At 40.8% G+C, this 22,532-nt stretch overlaps 1 pseudogene; it reads left to right on the top strand.

Moving 5' to 3' along the window:
- LOC100138924 (transcription initiation factor TFIID subunit 9-like) overlaps positions 1–17,077 on the top strand; it is a 44,024-nt pseudogene extending 26,947 nt beyond the window's left edge.
- Positions 17,078–22,532: the final 5,455 nt, after the last annotated feature.

The raw sequence follows: 22,532 nt of genomic DNA, 5'->3' as shown, positions 1-22,532 counted from the left end.
AATCACTGCTTGTTTGTGCCGGATTTGTATTATCCATTGACAAATTAGAGGTCATTAAAAAGCTTTTAAAATTGGAAACTTTCTGAGCTTAGGAGTGGGTGAGACATAGCCATCTGCTGACCACACAGCGGCAAACACCTAAGTCATTTCCAGAGCTTGGAATGGACAGTACTAAGCTTCACATGGAATGCTTTCTTCCCTCCAAGAAAATCTCTGCATTAGTCCCAGCTACACAAAAGAGTAAAAGCATAAAAAGAGACAAAGGAGGACTAGAAGAACAAGGTTGACACTGGGAGGAGCAATTTCATGGCCAGACTGATCAGGACTCCCAAATTCAAGCTCACTTCTTAAATGTATCACTGCAAGAGAAAGGCTGCAGAGTATGTTTCTGCCACACAAGGTGAAGTTTATTCTGGAGGAAAAGCTTAGACCCCACACGTTAGACCCCATGTAAGGTTCTACATGTCGGGTTCCCCTGCCATCAGAGACTGGACTTGACCATGTAAACCTGGTGGATTGGCAGGTTAGGAGAAAACCAGTTGGATTGGGAGAGAATAAATAGGTTTCTGTACATGTTAGCAGAAACATCTCTTCACAGCAAAATGAACATATTTTATTCTGAATAAGAACAATAAAAGTAGGGTGCAGTTATTTCCACAGATGGAGATAAGCCAATCCTTCTTTTCACAAGGTTATGGTACAACCTTATTTCTATAAAAATATTATAACATTTTTTGATTCTCCAGCTATCATTTCAGAATAGTTGAGAGAAGTGAGGAAATGCATGCTTTCAAAGGTGACCTTTTTTGGGGTACATGATCTAAAGACTGTATTTTCTATAGGCACCATGCTTGCTACAGTTTAGCAGTGACTTACTGGACTTACTAGATGACAGCAGCCTATTATGGGATCTTGCAGCCCCTGCATCTTCCAAATTCCATATTTCCACCCAAGTACTCAATATCACCCCAATTGTCTACCTTGTGTTCCTCAGTCAGGGTGCCAATGGCATTTGGGCTGCAATAATTCCCTGCGAGTGTGTGGGGTGTTTGAATACTTAGCCTCCCTGGCTCTTATCCACTCAACACCAGGAGCACTCCCACCAGCAGAGGTCTTTAGGATGACCACATCTGCAAGTACTCCCTAGGAGAGCACCGCCTTCTCCTCAATAAGAACACTGGCTATTTCATATGAAGCCTCCAGAGCTGAGATGAGGAAGTCAGATGCAGCCAGGACAAGGCTGGGCAACTGACTGTGCTTTTCTGGCCCCATCTTTTCTGAGTCATTCATCTCCCCGCTCTTTACCTAAAGAGCTTAGAGACATCAGGAACACAAAGATGATGCAAAAGGAACTTGTTTTTGTACAGATATTTGACTTTGTTTTTAAAAAACAATAAGGTCAATATACATCATTGGATCTTTTAAAACATTTTTATTATTTATTTATTTTGGACGGTGTTAGGTCTTTGTTGCTGCATATCGGCATTCTCTAGTTGCGGCAAGCAAAGCATACGCTCTAGTTGTGATGCTCAGGCTTCTTATTGCAGTGGCTTCTCTTGTTGCAGAGCAGGGGCTCCTGAGCACAGGCTCGATAGCTGTGGGGCACAGGCTTAGTTGCCCTGTGGTATGTGGAATCTTCCTGGACCAGTGATCGAACCCATGTCCTCTGCATTGGCAGGCAGATTCCTAACTGTTGGACTACCAGGGATGTCTGATGTTTGAATTTTTAAAAAAAATCCAGGTATTGTGGGAAGCCTGATTCATGTTGGTATAATGTTCCCAGATTCCTTTGCTCCTTGCCCCTAGGATTCCTTAGGATCAACTTCCTGTTGCACTATGTCTGAACTCCTACCTGAAGTTTGGTGCCCAACTGCCTAAACTTTAATAACCATTCATACATCAGCTTTGCCTCCAGATGCAGCTCTCCCTGGCTTAGCCTGATTTCACGCTCTTCTCCAAAGCCATCAGCTGCCAGCCCCACCTTCTCAGACTATGGTAGACTCTCCAGAGAGGGCTGCCATCAGTTCTTTTCCTCCTTTAAGATGAACCAAGGCGCACACTGCACCATCAACATGAGGGGTCCCTGTCTCTTCCCTTTCAATCTGGACTGGCCTTATGTCTTGCTTTGATTAACAGAATGCTACAAAAGTGGCAAGTGGTAACTTTTAAGACCTGGCGAAACCAGGTGCCATGTCAGCAGCCAGACTACCCTGAGACCACCATGCTGTAAGGAAGCCCAAGCTAACCATGTGCAGAGGCAGCCTAATGGGGGACCAGGTCAACAGACCTGTGAGCGTAGACTTCCTGGACCTCACAGCCCAGTTACCAGCTGAACGCTTCCAAGTTCCCCAGCTGACACCACTTGGAGAAGAAAACTGATCAAATTTTTGCTGAATTATGAAAAAAATAGCTTGTTATTTCAAGCCCCAAGTTTTGAGATAATTTGTTATGCAGGACTAAATGAATAAAACACATGCCAAGGACTAAGGTTAAAAAATATCTCTCTGCCAGGTTGCACTGGGATGTGCTTTAAATCTCTGAATTTGGGCAAGACTCTCATAAAGATCTTTTTTTTTTTTTTAAAGAATATTTTTTTGTTTATTTATTTTTGGCTGTGCTGGGCCTTTGCTGCTACGAGGGGGCTTTCTCTGGTTGCCAAAAGTGGGGCTACTCTCTCGCTGTAGTGCATGGGCTACTCACTTGCCATGGCTTCTCTTGTTGCAGAGCATGGGCTGTAGAGTGTGTGGGCTCAGTAGTTGTGGCACATGGACTTGGCTGCCTTGTGTCACGTGGGATCTTCTGGGACCAGGGATTGAACTGGTGTCCCATGCATTGGCAGGCAGATTCTTAACCACTGGACCACCAGGAAAGTCCCCGTCCTAAACATCTACAACAGTCTCCCAACTCACACCAGGAAAGGAGGACTTGCCTACTGCCACTCGAGCTGTGGTACTATAACCCTCATCTATGGGCCTTTCTAAAACCCTTTTGGTAGGATTCTACTTACTGTTTGTCCTTTGTCAAGGAAAGGAGGTTCTTCCTGTCACCCTAGGCATAACCTCTCCTTTTTGTACAAAGGACATAAGGACCTGCTGTGGCTCAGCTTCCTGGGAGTTGGCATTCCACCTCACATGACTCCATCCCAGCTTTATCTAAGTAGATACAATTCTTCTCCAAGGGATGTCTTGGCAACTGCATCCTGAATTTCATTCTATTCCTCAGAAATCATTTTTTTCCCTGAAGTATAGACTTATGTTTAAATAAATCAATCATATAATGTGTATGATTTATTTCACCTTTGAACATGAGTTGCTTATCTAGCAAATTTTTTAGAGTATCCCAGTGTTTTCATTCTCAGTGCCGAAAAGTTTTTGTTACGTCTCTATTTCTATGTTTTATTAGCTTGCAGGAGTTCACCATCACACTTGAAAAATAGCAAAAAGGTTATGAACTGCCTGTTACTATCTTCGCATAATCCTACCCTTCACTTCAGAGAGATTTCAAGTACTTTCTAATCCATTGTGTGGGACTTTTTCCTTAAGCTTGGAAATCTGTAAGAAGCAAATTTTGATTTGCAGTCTCTGTTACATACTCTTACCCCAAAGCAAATCCCTTGCAAACCAGGGTGGAAAGAACAATTCCAAATTAGGCACCACTTTGGCAACTGCTTTAGCAAATGTCCTAATTTTAAAAAAAATAAAATTTATATCAACAAGTTTATATATATATTCCTCTGAAATTTGGACACATCAAAGTCCAAAACATTAGCCCATTTAAAGAGACCATTTTCTCAATGACTGCTGCTTTGGTGATATTACTTACTGTCCTGTTTCAAAGTTCATTTTGTAAACTTTGAAGACATTTTGAAGACATGTTTGCAAAGGCCATGTGCGCTCACCATTGAGGCAGGGGGCGAGAATTAAAATCCATGTTGATAAAACCAAAGCCAAAGTTTGGGGAAAGAATTGGGTTTGTTGAGCTATGTATTTCTTTCAGCATTTTTAAATGACCCTGGAACGGCCACTCCTGGACTGTAGGAGTAAATGACAAGACAATATACAGGTGAGAAGTGACAATTCCCACGCACTGCTGAGACATTCAGAGAGAAGATGGCTTATTTGAGTTATAAGTCTGGCAGTTGGGGGAGGCTTTTGGGTCTTGAAATTCTCCCCTCCAAGGGAGACAGCTGGGCTCATCCAGGGTCTGTGGATAGGTTATCTCAGTGAACTAAAAACAGTCCTAATGAAACAAGGTGGGACGCCCATTTCTTCAGCCCCCAGCATGGGAGTTTACATCCATCATCTCGCTAGTTAAGCCTCACAGTAGCCCAGGGAGGTAGAAAACATTCGGAAATTAAGGAAACAAAAGCTCAGAGAGCTTAAATAATTTGCTCAAGGTCATTCACTTCTCTAATAAGATTCCCTGGGATGTGAACTCTGAACTGATGACTAAGAGACTTTTCTCAGAGCCTCTCCTAAATCTAGATCAAAGACTATTAGCTTGTCTCTGTACCAACCACCAAGCCCACTCCTAATCCTGACAGAGAGCTGACTAATGAATGCCCTAGATGATGGAGATTAGATGGGAGAACGTGGCCAGGTAGGGAAAAACTCAACTAGCTATGAGCAGGTGGTAGGTCGGGCTCATTTCCGTATTCTAACCATACCTTCAAAAATATACTGTCTCCCTACTGGATCCTAGCATAACACCTGGCAGCTGCTCATGATTTTGTTGCATTCAATCTGTCACTAATAAGACTTATAATGGTGATGATGATAACAATAGCAACAATAAAGAGAGTTAAAATTTAATAAGCAATTTTCTATAAGATAGACAATGTCCTGGCCTTCCCAGGTGGCTCAATGGTAAAGAATCTGCCTGCAATGCAGGAGACTCGGGTTCGATTTCTGGGTTGGGAAGACCCCCCCCTGGAGAAGGAAATGGCAACCAACTTCAATACTCTTGTCTGGGAAATTCCATGGACAGAGGAGTCTGGCAGGTTACAGCCCATGGGGTCACAAAAAGAGTGAGGCACAACCTAGCAACTAATCCACAAGCAACAGACACTGTCCTACTCATACCCAAACCATTAACTCTTTGTGTGCTCACAGAAACCAATGCGGGAAGTACTACTCATTATAGCATCTCACAGATGAGAAAACAAAGGAGCTGGTCCAAGATCACACAGCCAGAAAAAGTCAGAGAACCAGACTAATCAGGCTAGGTTTAGTACTTGTAATCTGAACCACTCTACCAGTATTTTTCAAACATTGTAATGGGGCATTTGTCCAAAATACTCTTCCCAGTGCTCTTCTCTGGAAAATCTAGTCTAGGAGGTTTGGGTTGGGATCCAGAGCCCTGCAAATTTTTAAGAGCCCCATGAGATTCCTGCGATGATAAACACAGCATGCCTGCCTGCTGTCTCTCACTACTGACCAAACCCCTCTAACAGCACATTTGAGCACTGTCAGAAGCATCGGGTTTTGCAAGGAAGAGTGAATTTATTTATGGGTACAAGGAGAATAACTCCCTATAGAAAAGGGTTTTTTTTTTTTTCTTCCTCCAACATCCACAGCTCAAAAGAAGGTGTTGAGGGTATACGTTCTTTAGAAGGGTTGAATTTTCTTTGGAGTTCCTGCTCTTCTTACTTTTAGTGGAAGAGAGTCTGGAGACCCCTCCTCCTGTGGGCCTCAGTTCTTGATAAGAATGCAAAAAAGAATCTGAAGTTTTACCTGTTGCAAGAGAGTTTATTTGAAGGTAAAGAGAGAACAGAGAGAACACCTCAAGAGAGAGGTGGGCCAGGCCAAGGAAGCCAATGGCCTTGGGAGAGCTGGGGTATAGGGTTTTTAAGGCAAGGTTCTTTTGTATAATCCAGGAGGCTGTTGATTGACAGTCTTAATTGATAGCTGCAGTTTGTATAAGAAGAGGCTCTACTGTACATGTCCTTCCCATAATTCAGTTTGTTATAATTAGATGTATGTATTTGTAGGATATTTATGAACACTTAATGAGCCCTATGGCCACCAAAGGTTATCTAAGGACATGATAGCATGAGGTGTGCACATGTGCCAGAGTGGGGAAAATCCCTCCAGTTGGCCTGTGGGGGGTTTTTCCAGTCTCTTGACCATTTTGGAGTACTGATGGGGTATGTGTTTGAGAAGGGGTTGGCAAATAGCTTGAGATTAGGCAGCTATTCCACAGTCAGTCAATGGGGCCACCTCTTGTTGCTCATGACTAACTTCCTGCCTAACATTACTCTTATAAGGTTTCCTCAGCACATTATCATAGCCTTTCTACTATGGCAGATGGATTTTTCTTCTGCTGCTTCAGAAGTCTGAACAAAAGAGAGCAAACTGGCAGAAGAAGCCCTGGTTCCTTCTATAGTCATCATGAACTGGAAGAAGACACAAGTTCACTGACAACTGAGGAGTCAGCAAGATTACAGTGGGGACTGGATCAGGCATGGCCTTGTCTCTTGTGGCAGGTGGGTTCTCTGAGAAGCAGATGCCAAGATAGGACTAGACATGTGAGAGGTTTACTGAGAAAAACACCAAGAAGGATAAAGGGAGAGGAAATAGGAGAAGGCTAGAAGAGCCTTCAGATTGTGATGTAGGTTTGACACCTGTGAAAGGAAAGAAGGAAGGAAGAGGACTTCCTTGCAGTCCAGTGGTTCATACTTCAGCTTCCAAGGCAGGGGGTGCAGGTTTGATCCCTGCTCAGGGAACTAAGATCCCACATGCCTCGTGGCCAAAAAAAGTAAAACATAAAACAGAAGGGATGTGGTAACAAATTCAGTGTGTGAGTGTGTGTGTGTGTGTGCTTAGTCATGTCTAACTCTTTGTGACCCCATGGACATAGCCCTCCAGACTCCTCTATACATGGAATTTTCCAGGCAAGAATACTGAAGTGGGTTGCCATTTCTTACTCCAAGAGCATATTCTCTACCCAGGGATCAAAACCCCATATCTTGCATATCCTGCATTGGCAGGCAGATTCTTTACCACTGCATCACCTGGGAAGTCCAACGAATTCAATACAGACTCAAAAAAAAGGACAATTCACAATGAAACTTAGAAAGTTTTTTTTTAAAAATGAGGAATGAAGAAATTGGGTTGGAAAAGCTCCAAAGACTGCAGCAAAACCCTGAGAAAGCCTTGGCAAAGCTGATTAGGAGCTCCTCAGCAGGGGTCGCCTGTTAGCAGAGTCTTGCATTGAGTTCCGTCACTGTCTTGCAGTTTGGAGCAAGAGTGGCCCTGGAGTGAGTGCTGCGGCGGATCCACAGCTCTGGTGGCTGGACTCTGACAGTCACCATGCTTTCTACAGCAGGTTGTTTGGGAAACGATGTGAGGGGCATCCCTCCGTAGTTGTCACATCACATATATGTGGCTACAGAACTTATGTTTAGTCCTGAAAGCAAAGGTCATTTTAGAAAATGCAATGGGGAGATAAAGAGACTAGTCAGTAGGCTACTACAAAAATTCAGCCATGAAAAAAAAAAAAAAAATTCAGCCATGAATAGAAAACAGCTGAGCTCAAAGAAGTGGCTGTGGGAAGAGAGGCATGAGCCACATTCAAAAGTTAAGAAGCTAAATGTTGGCTCTTCAAAAGACACCATGAAGAAAATGAAAAGGCAAGTTGCAGACTCTGTGAAAATATTGGCAAAACATATATTCAATAAGATTCATATCCAGGAAATACAAAGAACTTCTATGACTCTATAACAAGAGACAACTCAATAAAGAAAAGCAAATGATCTTGATACCTTACCAAAGAAGATAAATGGATGCACATTTCATGAGAAGATTGAAATTGTTAGTTAGACTAACAATGTTAGACTAACAACATTGTTAGTCCTTGGAAAAATATAAAATAAATAATAATGAAATGTGCTGCTACTCCTATTAGAATGGCTGTTATTAAAAGATGGCTTCTCTGGTGGCTCAGCAGTAAAGAACCCACCTGCCGATGCAGGAGACATGGGTTTTATTGATCCCTAATCTGGAAGGAAGTGACAATCCACTCCAGTCTTCTTGCCTGGAGAATCCCATGGACAGAGGAGCCTGGTGGACTCCATGGGGGTCACAAAGAGTTGGACATGACTTAGTGACTGAACAAAACATCAACTATTAAAAGATAGACAATTCCAAGTATTGATGAGGATAGAAAAACTGGAACCTAAATGCACTGATGGTGGTATGTAAACTTGAGCATCCAGTTTGTAAAACTACAGCAGTTTCTTTAAAAGTTAAGCATATACTCACCATACAATTCCAGTTCTAGATCTCTACCCAACAGAAACAAAAACCTGTATCCACACTAAGACTTGTATGAGCATGTTCTTAGCAATATTCGTCACAATAGTAAAAAACTGGAAAAGCAATCAAATGTCCATAAATAAGCAAACTATGGTATACTCATACAATGGAATACTATTAACTATAAAAGGAACTGCTGAACCGCAATACTTTGGCCACCTGTCGAGAAGACCTGACTCATTGGAAAAGACCCTGATGTTGGGAAAGATTAAAGGCAGAAGGAGAAGGGATCTACAAAGGATGAGATGGTTGGATGACATCACCGATTCAATGGACATGAATGTGAGCAAACTCCACAGATTGTGAAGGACAGAGAAGCCTGGTGTGCTACAGTCCATGAGGTTGCAGAGAGTCGGACATAATTGAGCAACTGAATAGCAAGAACAAAAAAGGAACAGGCTATTGCTACATGCAACATCCATGGATCTCAAAAACATCATGGAAAGTGAAATAGGTCCTATACAAAAGACTTCATATTATGTAATTTCATTTATATGGGATTTTTAGAAAAGGCACAACTGTAGAAACAGATAGGCAGTTGTTTGAGGCCAGGGTGGGAGTACAGAGAGAGGTACAGAGAACTTTTCAGCATAATGGGAGTGTTTTAAAACCGAATTGTGATCACAGTTGCCCAACTATATACATTTATTGAGACACATTGAAGAACCTATTTAAAGTGAGTGAATTTTATGAAATGTAAATTAAATCTCAAAAAACTGTGAAAAATAAAATGAGCTAAGAAGGCAACCAAGATGGGATATGGCAACTCACTGTGTCTCTGGAGAGTAAGATTGAAGAAAAAGTCAAGGATGATGCCTAGGTTTCTAGCTAGGGTCCATTAGGGAGGATAATGTTATAAAATAATATTTGAAATAGGAAAAGCAGATTTAGAGTTTAGCTTTGCACATGTTAATTTTAAGCTGGCTTTTAAATGCCTGGTGAAGATTTCCAATGAAGAGTTGGAATGAGTAGTCTAGAGATCCTGAAACGGATAGGAGTTGGAAAGTGTTCGAGAATCATCCACTTTTAAGGAGGTAGCTGAAACTGTAAGAGTGGCTGAAATCCTCTAAGAAGAATGTTCAAGTGAGGGTTCAAGCTCAGTTGAAATACATTTTCAACTAATGTGAGCAACCTAATGAAGGTCAACTTCCCTAGAGAGTATTTCACTATTTGTGTGATGATAGGAAGGAATTGCCCCATACTTTGTATATTTTTCCAGTAGCTCAAGACCTTAGAAATTCCGCTTATAAATGTCAGAGCTAATATGTAGAGGTAATTTAACCCAGCCTGTATTATTCAATATTTATCTTACGTCACATAACTGGAAGCTGAACCATGGCCAAGTGAACAATATCTGAGGACCTACCCTACACATGATGATGTGTTAAACATTCTTGAGATTGCAAGGGAATTTAAGTTTTAGGAGCTGATTTCAAGAAGTTTGCAGTCTGGTCCTACAGATGCTGTACCTTTTCAGCATATGGATTCTGGGGTGGGCAGAGAATGGTGGCAACTAATAGCTGGCACAGCCAAACAAATAAAAATAAATATTAAAAAAAAAGAATGTAGCCCATAGCCTGAAATATATAGGATAGTCCATTCTTTGAAGGGTGTAACACTTTTCCATTCATACAGAGATTAAAAGTTGCTGAAAAGAGAATAACATTTGTCTTGTTAGAGGTTTACAGGAACACTGGAAGTTGATGGCAGCCAAGAACAAAAGATTTCGACCAGAGAAGTCTTTAACAACTAACCACACCCCTCCCTCAGTTCAGTTCAGTTCAGTCACTCAGTCGTGTCTGACTCTTTGCCACCCCATGAATCGCAGCACACCAGGCCTCCCTGTCCATCACCAACTCCCGGAGTTCACTCAAACTCATCGAGTCAGTGATGCCATCCAGCCATCTCATCCTCTGTCGTCCCCTTCTCTTCCTGCCCCCAATCCCTCCCAGCATCAGAGTCTTTTCCAATGAGTCAACTCTTCGCATGAGGTGGCCAAAGTACTGGAGTTTCAGCTTCAGCATCATTCCTTCCAAAGAAATTCCAGGGCTGATCTCCTTCAGAATGGACTGGTTGGATCTCCTTGCAGTCCAAGGGACTCTCAAGAGTCTTTTCCAACACCACAGTTCAAAAGCATCACATCCCTTCCTCACCTTACCTTTAAAAATGCTTTACAGATACTATAAAACTTAGGGAACTCAGCTTCGTGCTCTTGAGGGAGGCTCAAGATGGAGGGGATACATGTACACTTGTGGCTGATTCATGTTGTTGCACAGCAGAAATCAACACACAATTGTAAAGCAATTATCCTCCAATTAAACATAAATTTTAAAAATGAATTCTTTGTCAATAAAAAATGCTGTGTTGAAACACTTCAAGAAGTTTGGGGTTGAGGGGTCACAGGTCACAAGCCTTTCTACTTGCATGTCCTGCAATAAACTTCTCTCTACTCCAAAATCCAATCTCTCCTTTTGTTTGGTCCCTCTGTGCACCGGGCACACCATCTTGCATCCGGTAACAGTAACTGTTGGGTTATTTGTCTCTGTAATGATCCTTTACTGGAAATAAACTTGAGGGCATTGCGCAGGCCAAAAAAGCTTCTGTTTTGTTTCAAAAAGTGAGTTCTTGTGGGTTTCTTTTTTAAGTTCACATTGGTCATCTTATTTGAAGTGAATTTTATCCTGATTTTCCAAGAAACACGGTAAGCATTATTTTCAGAAGCCATGAATATGTTGCATAATTCCATGTAATGATGGGTGTGCTCCAGACAATGGAGAAATGAAACAGGTCCCTTGGCCTTTTGTAAACAACCTCCCTACATGGAAATTCGGTTGCAGGAGCTGGAGGTGGGTCTGACAAGTGATTTGAGCGAGAAAGGCAGCTCTATAAACTCTGTGGCCAGAGGGAAGGAAATTATTGGCTGAGATTGGCAAATGGATAACGAGGCCTTTGAAAGCCACTGAGGAGGAGTAAAAGTAGTGGCCATCAAGAAGTAGGAACACAGAGAGGCAACACATTCTGATGGTCCCGGGCAGGGAGTGGCACCCCCCTGCAGTGCGGTAAGGAGACTGCTGTGTCAACAACTGCAGTCACGCTCCAAATGACATAATATGGCTAAGGGAGAGAGAATTGGAGTGGGCCATCAGTTCCACCATCAGACAAGGGAAGGGACCCACCTAATGTGATCCGTCCATGTTAACTATGAGTGAGCTGGACATACAATGTCATTTTTCAAGTTTGCTCCACAAAGGATAGCAAGCTTCTTCTGTCCTCCAGTAGAGAGTCAGCCTGATGACCTAGAGCAGCGGTCCCCCACCAGGATGACCTAGAGCAGCGGTCCCCCACCTTTTTGGTACCAGGAGCTTGTTTTTCGGAAGACAATTTTCCCTTAGATGGGGAGGCCGAGAGAGGGGGTGATGGTTTCATTCCACCTGCCATTCACCTCTTGCTGTGCACCTTGGTTCCTAATAGTTCATGTCCCAGGGTTGGGGACCCCGGCCTAGAGGAAGGCGGATGCCACATGTCAGCATCCACAGCACAGCAGCCTCAGACTCTATGTGCCACTAAGCTGAATGTGTCTCCACAGACACACTTTCAGAACTGTCCAGCAACTGAGGACCACTACAAGACAGCAAAATACATAAGCATTCTCTGAACATCTCTTTTTCCTTTTGCATGCAAAATGAGTTTTCCCAACATCCATGTTTTTTCAGCTCAAGAAAATATTTTTTAAATTATTTAAAAAATCAGTTCAAGAGGAAAATTTTTATATAGTCATCCTCTAGTTTTTTTTTTACACAAAAATTGGACTCATTTATGATTTATACAAACTCTATTCAATTATATCCCCAGTATTCCTTTACTGCTTACTTCAACAGACTCCCGCCACCATAAAAGAAAATGTTTGTGACTTAAAAAAAAACACAAGCAGGTGATCTGTGTATAACTGGTCAATTGCCAATGGTGAGGATAAATAATGTACACCCAAGGAGATTCTTAGGTAGTTATTATCATCATTACATCTTGCTTCAGAACTGTCTTCGTTGTTGTTGTATTGCTACCACAATGGAAGGGGCCAGAAAACTTGGCATGAGGAGCAGGAGCTCACATGATCCAGAGGGCTTGGGCAGGCATGAGAAATGGTCCAGGAAAGAAGTTCCAGTTCTTCCTGGTCCTCCCTCCAACCATCTTAGCTGCACATCTACTGAAGTTCCCATAAAACATTTGGTCCAACCCACATATCCATCTGCCTTGGATAGGATTGCGTTTTGTGTCCGTGTCTAGCTTTGACGCCTCTGGGTTTTGTAATTATGATCATTTGCCTTAAGAAAAGTCTTGCAGGACTTCCCTGGTGGTCCAGTGGCTAAGACTCTGGGCTCCTACTGAAGGGGGTCTGGGTTTGATCCCTGGTCAGGGAACTAGACCCCTCATGCTGCAAGTAAGCGTTCACATGCCACAACTAAAAAAGATCCCACATGCCACAATTAAGACCCAGATAAACAAATAAATAAGCAAACTTTTTTTTTTTTTAAGAAAAAGAAAACTCTTGATAGTAACTTACAAATGTTTTTGCACAGGCTGAGAACTTGGATTTAATTTTAATACATATTGATTTGTTCCTAAATAGGATTTTATTGAGCCTCTTTGGTTTGAAATTCACCCCACCTCATCTGATGCATACTGGAGTAGGGATGCTTGAGAAGTGGTTATGCCTTCCATGATACAGTGGAAATGCACAGTCAGCTCCTTCTAACCATTCAGGCTTTGCCTCTGACCTTATACCCAGAGTTTTAGGTAACACCAGTGAATGCAGAACATTCTTTGATATTTCAGGCTTTTTGATATTCAAGAGGGCACATTATCTCATAATCTGCTGGTTTGTTATAGGCATCAGTTTCATCTCATAAATTGAATTTTCAATCTGGTCTCATTGACCATGTTTGTTAAAAGATCGTATTTATTTTTCTTAAAATTAATCTTTTGCTGTCATTGTTGATCAGTGACACAAAAGATGCATTTTCTGTCCTACGAAGTGTCTATTTGTGTAATAATGTACATGTAAGAACCAAATTGCCACATCATATAAGCTCTTGCTATTAAATACTCTGTCTGCTTAATGGGAAGCCTTGTCCCACAGATGCACTCTCAGTGTGGTCCTCGGATATAAAGACCAGTCATGATATGTGAAATCAGACTTTTTCTTCCTCCAGAATGTGTCCTACTGTAAAATATCGGAGGTAGTTTATAAATCAATCAGGGCAGACTTATAAAGATTGTTAGTTTTAAAGTCATTTGTATTTATGTAAATTAGTATATCTGTTCACTCACCATTACTCTGGGTGAAAATGCATATTTTTCTGTTAGCTGTTATTTTTAACTTAAAAAAGATTGCCTAAATCACCACTCTTCTTTCTGTTGGCTTCAGTACAACACAGAAATGAACTTTTGTATATTCCTTCTCAGGCATATTTACCAATATATATCCTACCTCACATGTATACTGGCATGTATATATATCCCCTTCATGGGCTTTACTCATAGCTCAGTTGGTAAAGAATCTGCCTGCAATGCAGGAGACCCCAGTTCGATTCTTGAGTTGGGAAAATCCCCTGGAGAAGGGATAGACTACCCACTCCAGTATTCTTGGGCTTTCCTTGTGGCTCAGCTGGTAAAGAATCCACCTGCAATGTGGGGGACCTGGGTTCGATCCCTGGGTTGGGAAGATCCCCTGGAGAAGGGATAGGCTACCTACTCCAGTACTCTGGTCTGAAGAATTCCACAGACTGTGTAGTCCATGGGGTCCCAAAGAGTTGGACATGACTGAGCGACTTTCACTTTCACATCCCACCTCGTATAGTTTTCTTACAATGTGGCTGTCCCTCTTTTGAGTCAGACTGGGGAAGTCATGACTACATCAACCAACAGAGGAAATCATGCTGTGTGCTAAGTCGTGTCCAGCTCTTTGCGAACCCATGGACTGTAGCCCACCAGGTCCTCTGTTCATGGACTTTTCCAGGCAAGAATACTTGAGTGGGTTGCCATTTCCTCCTCCAGGGACTCTTCCCAGCCCTGGGATCAAACCTGCATCTTTTGAGTCTCCTTCATTGACAAACATAGGAGAGATACTATGTAAGTTCCAGATAGATCATAAAAGTTTCAGCCTTATTCTCATTCTCCCACCCTCTCCCTCTCTCCATCTGCTTTTCTCTTTCTCTAAAAGTGCTAACTCTGGATGATGCCAACCCTGGGCTATGAGGAAGCTCAATCTAGTCTCTGAGGGAAGCCCCCCTGGAGAGGTCCTCACAAAGAGTCTCTGAGACTCCCAGCCAGGGATCATCATCAACAGCTAGACGAGTGAGTGAAGGAGCCTTCAGATGACTGCCTAATTTCTATCCCCAGTTTCAAGTCTTCCATCTGAGGACTCAGTCACCTGAAATAATGGACTCATGGAAGTGCATTTACTTTAACCTTAATTATGGAAATAACTTTATCTGAAATAAAGATTTTTTTTTTTAAACTTAAAGCTGCTTTAGACATTGTGAGGCAGAGACAAATCTTGCTCACTCTACCCTTTCTGAACTTCTGACCCATGAAATCCATGGGTAAAACAAATGGCTACTTTCTGCCATGAAGGGTGACTTGTTACACATCCATAGAACGTGAAACACTGTCTTTTTTCTCTTCACATCTTTTCCTGGTTCTCTAAGATTAGTACAGAATGGAGCTGGGGATGTCAAAGAAGATGTGATAACGAGGTTTACTGGTAGAGGTACATGTGATACTCTTGCTTTTCCTTTCCTGTTTCCTCTCCTTTTTTGTTTTTTTTCATATACCAGTATTTAACAAACTGATTTCTGGAGCCACGCTGCTTGTATTAGAATCCTGGTCTTTCCCTTTATTAATTGTATGACCATAGAAAGTTATTTAACCCTCTTGGGCCTCAACTTTATCATCTGTAAAGTAGGACTAATAATTATACCTCTCAAAGAGGGTTGCTGGGAGATGGTCAAATGAGCTAATACATGTGAAGAGCTTAGAATAGGGCCTGGTACACAGGAAGGGTTCATTAAAATATAAAATATTACCTTTTTACCTTTAAGGAACTTCATTTTACTTTTATGATTTATGTTTAGTACATAAACATATTTAAATATAAATAATGGAAATTTTTAACATACAGAATCCAAATACCCAATAAACTTATTTCATTTCTCCATATTTTCTTGAAGACCCCATCTACTCATAAACATAATTTTCAAAGTCATAATCATTGCAAAGATACAGAAAGTCAGAAGTAATTACTTAGAGTATTCTCTGTGAGATTAATTATTGTGAGCCAGGCAGCTACCCCAAGAGGTAGGAATATTCCTGTCTTATAAATGAGGCAACTACCATTCATTTTATCAACAGAATATTATTCAGATACCAAAATAATAAGACAGGAAACTGAGTAACATTATGTGAACAATATACTGTGAAGTGAAAAAAAGTAGGCTATAGGACTGCACTAGAGACAGACTACCAAGAAAAACTATGTGTAGTATATTCAATTAGCAAAAAAGACAATCTTAAAATTATAGCTTGGAACTGGAAACCATAAAAAAGTGACCTGGATTTTTGGAAAGAAACTGAATAAACAGTTGCAGAGTTGAAAAATATAATAATAAAAATAAGATCTCAGCAGGGAGGTGTAATAGCACTTAAAGAGAGACTTGGAGAATTGGAAGATGAGTCAAAAATATTAAAAATGAGTTGGGTGTAGAGCACGTGTGCAGAGGTGTCCAGAGACAGTGGGGTGAGGACCATGTTGCTTCCAAACATCCTACTCACTGGTACACCAGGGGTTGGAAAAACTACATTAGGCAAGTAACTTGCATCAAGATCAGGACTGAAATACATTAATGTGTGTGATTTAGCTTGAAAAGTTTGACCACCAAATATCAAGGAGTCTGGCAAGATGGCTTCTCCCAAGAGCATGCCAAAAGATGCACAGATGATGGCACAAATCCTGAAGGGTATGGGGATTACAGAATTCATGAACCAAGAATTATAAATCAGATGTTGGAGGTTGCTTTCTGGTATGTGACCACAATTCTAGACGATGCAAAAATTTATTCAATCATGCTAAGAAAGCTACTGTTGATGCAGATGATGTGCGAATGGCAATCCAGTGTCCTGCTGACCAGTCTGTTACCTCTCCTCCCCCAAGAGATTTTTTTATTAGATATTGCAAGGCAAAGAAATCAAACCCCTTTGCCATGGATCAAGCCATATTCAGGTCCTAGATTGCTACCTGATAGGTTTTGCTTGACTGCTCCAAATTATAGACTTAAGTCTTTACAAAAAAGGCATCTACTTCTATAGGAAGAATGAGAGTTCCACAGTTAAGTGTTGGTTCAGTTACTAGCAGACCAAATACTCCCACGCTTGGCACACCAACCCCACAAGCCATGTCCATTTCAACTAAAGTAGGGACTCCAGTGTCCCTCACAGGGCAAAGATTCACAGTACAGATGCCCACTTCACAATCCCCAGCTGTAAAGGCATCAACTCCTGCAACATCAGTAGTTCAGAATGTTCTAATTAATCCATCATTAATTGGGTCCAAAAATATTCTTATTACCACTAACATGGTGTCATCACAAAATACTGCTAATGAAGCATCAAATGCATTGAAAAGAAAATGTGAAGATGATGATGACGATGACTATGATAATTGTAACCTAGCCTTGAAGCATGTACACATGTATACTTGGTTCTGAATCTGTTGTACTGAGATTAAACATGCATGCTAGATGTTTCATGTTGTGTTCTTGAAAAATAGTATTTAGTGAGTAAACATGCTTACCATACTTTTCAATTGAGCTGTCATGTTGGATTTTCTTTAATAGGATTAGTAAAGGTTTCTCATCAGCCTTTAAGTGTAAAAAATAGAGTTGCAATTCATGCACTTAAAAAAAATATTAAAAATGAATCCTGGAGAAACCAACAAATCCTTAGAAAATGCCGACGTGAAGATAAAAGGTATAGAGAATGTAACAGAATTCTAAGATGCTTCATTGGATCCAAGAAGAAAAAGTAAAAGGCAAAAGAGCAATATTTGAAGAATTATGGGTGAGAATTTGCTAGAACTGATGAACACCACCAAGTCAAGGAGCATACTGAGTCAAAAACTGGATGAATAAAGGAAATTCACACCTGGGTGCATTAGAGGGCACCTTTAGAAAACCAAAGACAAAAAATTGTAAAATCAACCAGAAAGAAAAAAGAAAGCCTTCAAATGAGCTGTAATTAGACTGACAGCTGACTTCTCAACAACACTGATGGAAGCCAGAAACCAGTCTTTGGTGTGCTGAAAGCAGTAAATAAATGATGACTGCTATAATTTTGTACCAGGAAAAATGTCCTTCAGGAATGGCATTTTCTTTCAAACACTTAGTTCACTACTAATCAATCACAGCAAAGGATTTTCTAAAAGGTGTATATAGGTAGAAGAAAATAATCCCAAATCTCATACTGAAGCATCTAGATAGTCTTTAAGTCTTAAATATAGTTTTAAAATCTGACTTTTGATTTTGTTAAGAAGGAAGAATTTTCACTATCTACTATTTTTGTTCCTTGGAATTGTATTCATGATTTTAAAAGTCAACATAGAAAGTGTTTCTTTTAGTACACTCTGTACGTTAATATAGCTAGACTAAAAGAAAGTTAACCCCAAAGTTGTTGTGGTTCAGTTCTGTTCAGTTCAGTTGTTCAGTTGTGTCTGACTCTTTGCAGCCCCATGGACTGCAGCACACCAGGCCTCCCTGTCCATCACCAGCTCCAGGAGTTTACTCAAACTCATGTCCATTCAGTCGGTAATGCCATCCAACCATCTCATCCTCTGTCATCCCCTTCTCCTCCCACCTTCAATCTTTCCCAGCATCAGGGTCTTTTCCAGTGAGTTAGCTCTTCGCATCAGGTGGCCAAAGTATTGGAGTTTCAGCTTCAGCATCAGTTCTTCCAATGAACATCAGGACTGATTTCCTTTAGGATGGACTGGTTGGATCTCCTTGCAGTCCAAGGGACTCTCAAGAGTCTTCAATACCACAGTTCAAAAGCATCAATTCTTTGGTGCTCAGCTTCTTTATAGTCCAACTCTCACATCCATACATGACTACCAGAAAAACCATAGCCTTGACTAGATGGACCTTTGTTAGCAAAGTAATGTCTCTGCTTTTTAATGTTATTTTTTAATATTGTTGTTGTGGTTAGAAACTAGAAAACAGAGTAACAAGCTCCTTTCAGAATGACAGCAGGAGGTAGTAAATTAACATGATCCCAGTCATAAAGTTATACGCATATTTATGCTTCTAAACAGTGGAGATCAAGCTGTAGGTATAATAAAAAACTAACCAGCACAATACGAAAAAGTAGAATGCTCTCTATCTTACTATGTAAGATATTTCAATTTGGATTCCACAGAAGTCGGGAGTATTCAGAAGGACCTACTAGACTCAAGACTACAAGTTCTGTTTGACTTTTTCATTTAATCACAGAATCACGAAACTGGTACGGCTGATGTTATCCTGCACTGCACACTCAGTAGATAAACTGTAGAAACCAAATAGATCAAATCATAATATTTTAAATTCGGAAGGTACTCAGAGATGTAGGAATTACGTGTTTACTATGCCTGAAAAGTTTGAATCCATTCACTCACAAGGACTCACTGCTTTTTAGTCTATGACTGGACATTACCAATTGATTGAAAAATTTTTAATTGAGCCCAATTTCTTTTTTATAGGAGAGTTTCCCTGAAAACTCTTTTCTATGACTTGTTCTAACTTGTTTAGCTACATCCTCTCCATAGCAACAGAGGACAAGCTTATTCCCTCTTTCTTTCTTTCTCTAGCATATTCCCTTTTTTATATAACAGACCATCACGTGTTAAAAGGTGACCATAGGGACTTCCTTGTGGTTAGATTTCTTGCTTCCATTGCATGGGCCATGGGTTTGATCCCTACTTGAGGAACTAATCCTGCATGCCATGCAATGCAGCCAAAAATATAAAAATAAATGAAATTTAAAAGATGACTATAATGTCTCCCTTTAGTGTTTCCTCGCTCTGGCTAAACATCTCTCTTGTGACAAAGCCTTGCTCAATCTGCCTGTGTTTGCCTAGTCAGAAGAGAAACAATCAGATCCAAGGAAGAAAGGAATGGCTGGGTGAGAAGTAGAAAAAGTTAAAGCACAGAAGGGGAGGTGAACTTTGAGAAAATGAACGGAGCCAACACGTGTTTTATAAGGTTAAGCATGACTTTTATGTACTTGGTGATTATTTTTAAATATTTAGGGCTCATGTGATGCATTAAAAGTAGGAAGACTCTTTGATCATGTTGTAAAGATACAAATCAGAGGCTCAAGGTGGCCTTGGAACTTTCTGCCAGTAAGATGATGGCATCTAATTCTGAGATGGGCTTGGTAAAGGAAATAGCCAGCTATATCCTTAGATTTTGAAAGAGCGCACTGTAATAAAAGATTCCAATTAAAATTATCTAGCTAAAAATCTAGGTGTAAGGAAATAAGACTCCCGAGGTCTGGCCAAGCCCAGTAAAGTTAACTGCAAAATATACCTATGTTCCTGGAGCAAGGAATGTAAGAAAATGTGTTTGTTTGGGGATTTGGGGATCTCGGGAAGACAGAGGACAGCCTGTCATTTCACGCTGATACTCGCTGAACATTTCGATGCACCATAACTGCTAGTGATCAGAGCTTGTTAATATTCTTGGGTAAAGGCTGAATTTTAACAGTACTTTCTATTGCCAAGAAATCTGGCTTCTACAGCTTGGAACCTGTACCACTGCCCATGTATAAATCATAACATAACAACTCGATAGAGGCTTCCGTTGTTGGGATCCAGCACTTGTGAGGACCACTAGGAAATGACAGCCTTCACATTGTGTAATTCTACACAGACTAATCTGACCAAAAGGATGCTCAGAAAATCTGCTCAGAGTGGATTCTTGAAGATTGGGGTAGACTGGAGAAAAATCCATGAGAAGATGCTAACCATTCTGATTCATGGCTACAATATTCACTTGTTTCTCCTAGCAAATAACGGTTTGTTCTACGTTTCATATGGACTTCACTGACTGTGGGAAACATGACTGAGAGATAGGTCAGTGTGTTAGTAAGTAAGAAAACTCAACAAGCATAAACAAACAAGAATTTTACCTTTGTTACTCCCTGGTCTGTGGACTGGTTAGGGTAGCTCTGCTTCAAGCTGCTGTTTAGCTAGTTTAGGTCCAAGCTGCAGATCAGGTTTGGGTCAGTTCTCTGTGTTTCATGCTGGGCCCATATTGCAGAGAGGGAAGGCCTAGTTCTGATGATGATGATCACAGGGATGCAAGAGGGCAAGCTAAAACACACAGGCCGACACAAAGCCTATGTTCACGCCAATTGCACAGCACTCCATTGGCCAAGCCAACTGCCAACAACGTGGAGTTTGGGGGGAAGCAAACTCTTCCCACTGTCCCAGTGTCCTGTGGGCGTACAAGTGCCAGCTGCAAAGGGAAGGGTGCGGATGTATAACCCTACTGCAGGCGAGTGAAGAGCTGAAACAAACAATCCAATCTTTCACAGCAAGTATCCTGTATTTTTTGGTAAAGGCTGGCCTAGATAACTGCTTTTTTATTTAATTCAAAGAATATATTTTAGACTAAAGCCTGACAGTGTTATATTAAGTGAATCCAGAAACACTAAAGAATTGACAACAGAGAAAGTCGTTAATCCTAAATCCAAGAAATTTAGAAGGCTCCCAGCTCCATGTGAAGGTCTCCTGGTGCTAAGTGGTAATGGGGATGCCTCAGGCCTCAAGCTCAGTGGGCTTGGCAAAGAAGCCCCTCTGCCATTCTGGTGGATTCAGGGTAAGGCAGATGCACTCAAGCTTCTTGACGTTGCCAACGATGCCAAAAGGGATATGCTGGCAAGAGGGCCATTAAAACATGAAAATGAAATAGAAAAAAAACTACAAGTTGGGATAAAGTGTCTAAGTGTGTTTATGGAAAGGCCTATCCATTTCTAAATGATGTAATGGAAAATCCATCTTCTGTCTACCCAAGTCAAGTCCATTTTATAAACTGAAGAATGTGACAGTTTGTGACAAACTCTAAAGCCACTAACCAAAATCTCCTGCCTCTGGGAAAAGGGTAGCTGGTATTTCTGAACAAGTAAAATTGTGGCTTAAAGCTCTAGGGAGAAGCAATAAACTCAGAAATATTTAAGATTCTATAGATGTGTGTGCATGTGTGAATAAATGAACAGAAGCATACATACAAATAAACACATACATACATAGTGTGTTGATTTCGCCAAACAATGCTTGTCAAAGCAAGGGCTAGATACTTTAGTATCTGCATTTTTAATTCTTTATTAATATTCATTGCTGTCAGCTTGTCTGGTTAAAATTAAGCCTTTCTTCAAATCAAATTTGCCCATCCTCAAAGATTCTCCCTAGATAACCATGACATAAAAAATAAACCATCTTGCAATGGTTGAACCGTAAAGAAGATATTCCAAGGTAAAGGCAAAATGTCTCCAAAGACATTCAATTCCATGTACCTCACATCTTATAAAAATTAATTTTAAATGTATCAGAATGTATCATAAGCCTAAATGTAGAAATTGATGTCAAATTATAAAACTTTTAGAAAAAAGTAGGAGGAAAATCTTTATGACTGTGAATTAGAGTTCTTGGATATGACATCAAAAGTATGAAGTATAATAGAAAAAAATGATAAATTAGACTTCATTCAGCCCTGGGATTTCTTTAGAAGGAATGATGCTAAAGCTGAAACTCCAGTACTTCGGCCACCTCATGCGAAGAGTTGACTCACTGGAAAAGATTCTGATGCTGGGAGGGATTGGGGGCAGGAGGAGAAGGGGACGACAGAGGATGAGATGGCTGGATGGCATCACTGACTCGATGGATGTGAGTCTGGGTGAACTCCGGGAGTTGGTGATGGACAGGGAGGCCTGGCGTGCTGCGATTCATGGGGTCGCAAAGAGTCGGACACAACTGAGCGACTGAACTGAACTGAACTGAAATGAGCACTTTTAAAACTTTTACTCTATGAAAGATGCTGTTCAGAGAATGAAAAGATAAACTACAGACTTGGAGAAAATATTCATAGATCATATATAAACATATGTATATATGATACGTATGTGTTTGTA

The sequence above is a fragment of the Bos taurus genome, chromosome 23 (assembly GCF_002263795.3).
Source record: "Bos taurus isolate L1 Dominette 01449 registration number 42190680 breed Hereford chromosome 23, ARS-UCD2.0, whole genome shotgun sequence".
NCBI lineage: Eukaryota > Metazoa > Chordata > Mammalia > Artiodactyla > Bovidae > Bos > Bos taurus.
Note: the sequence above shows the minus strand (reverse complement) of the source record. Positions and strands in the feature narration are given on the sequence as shown.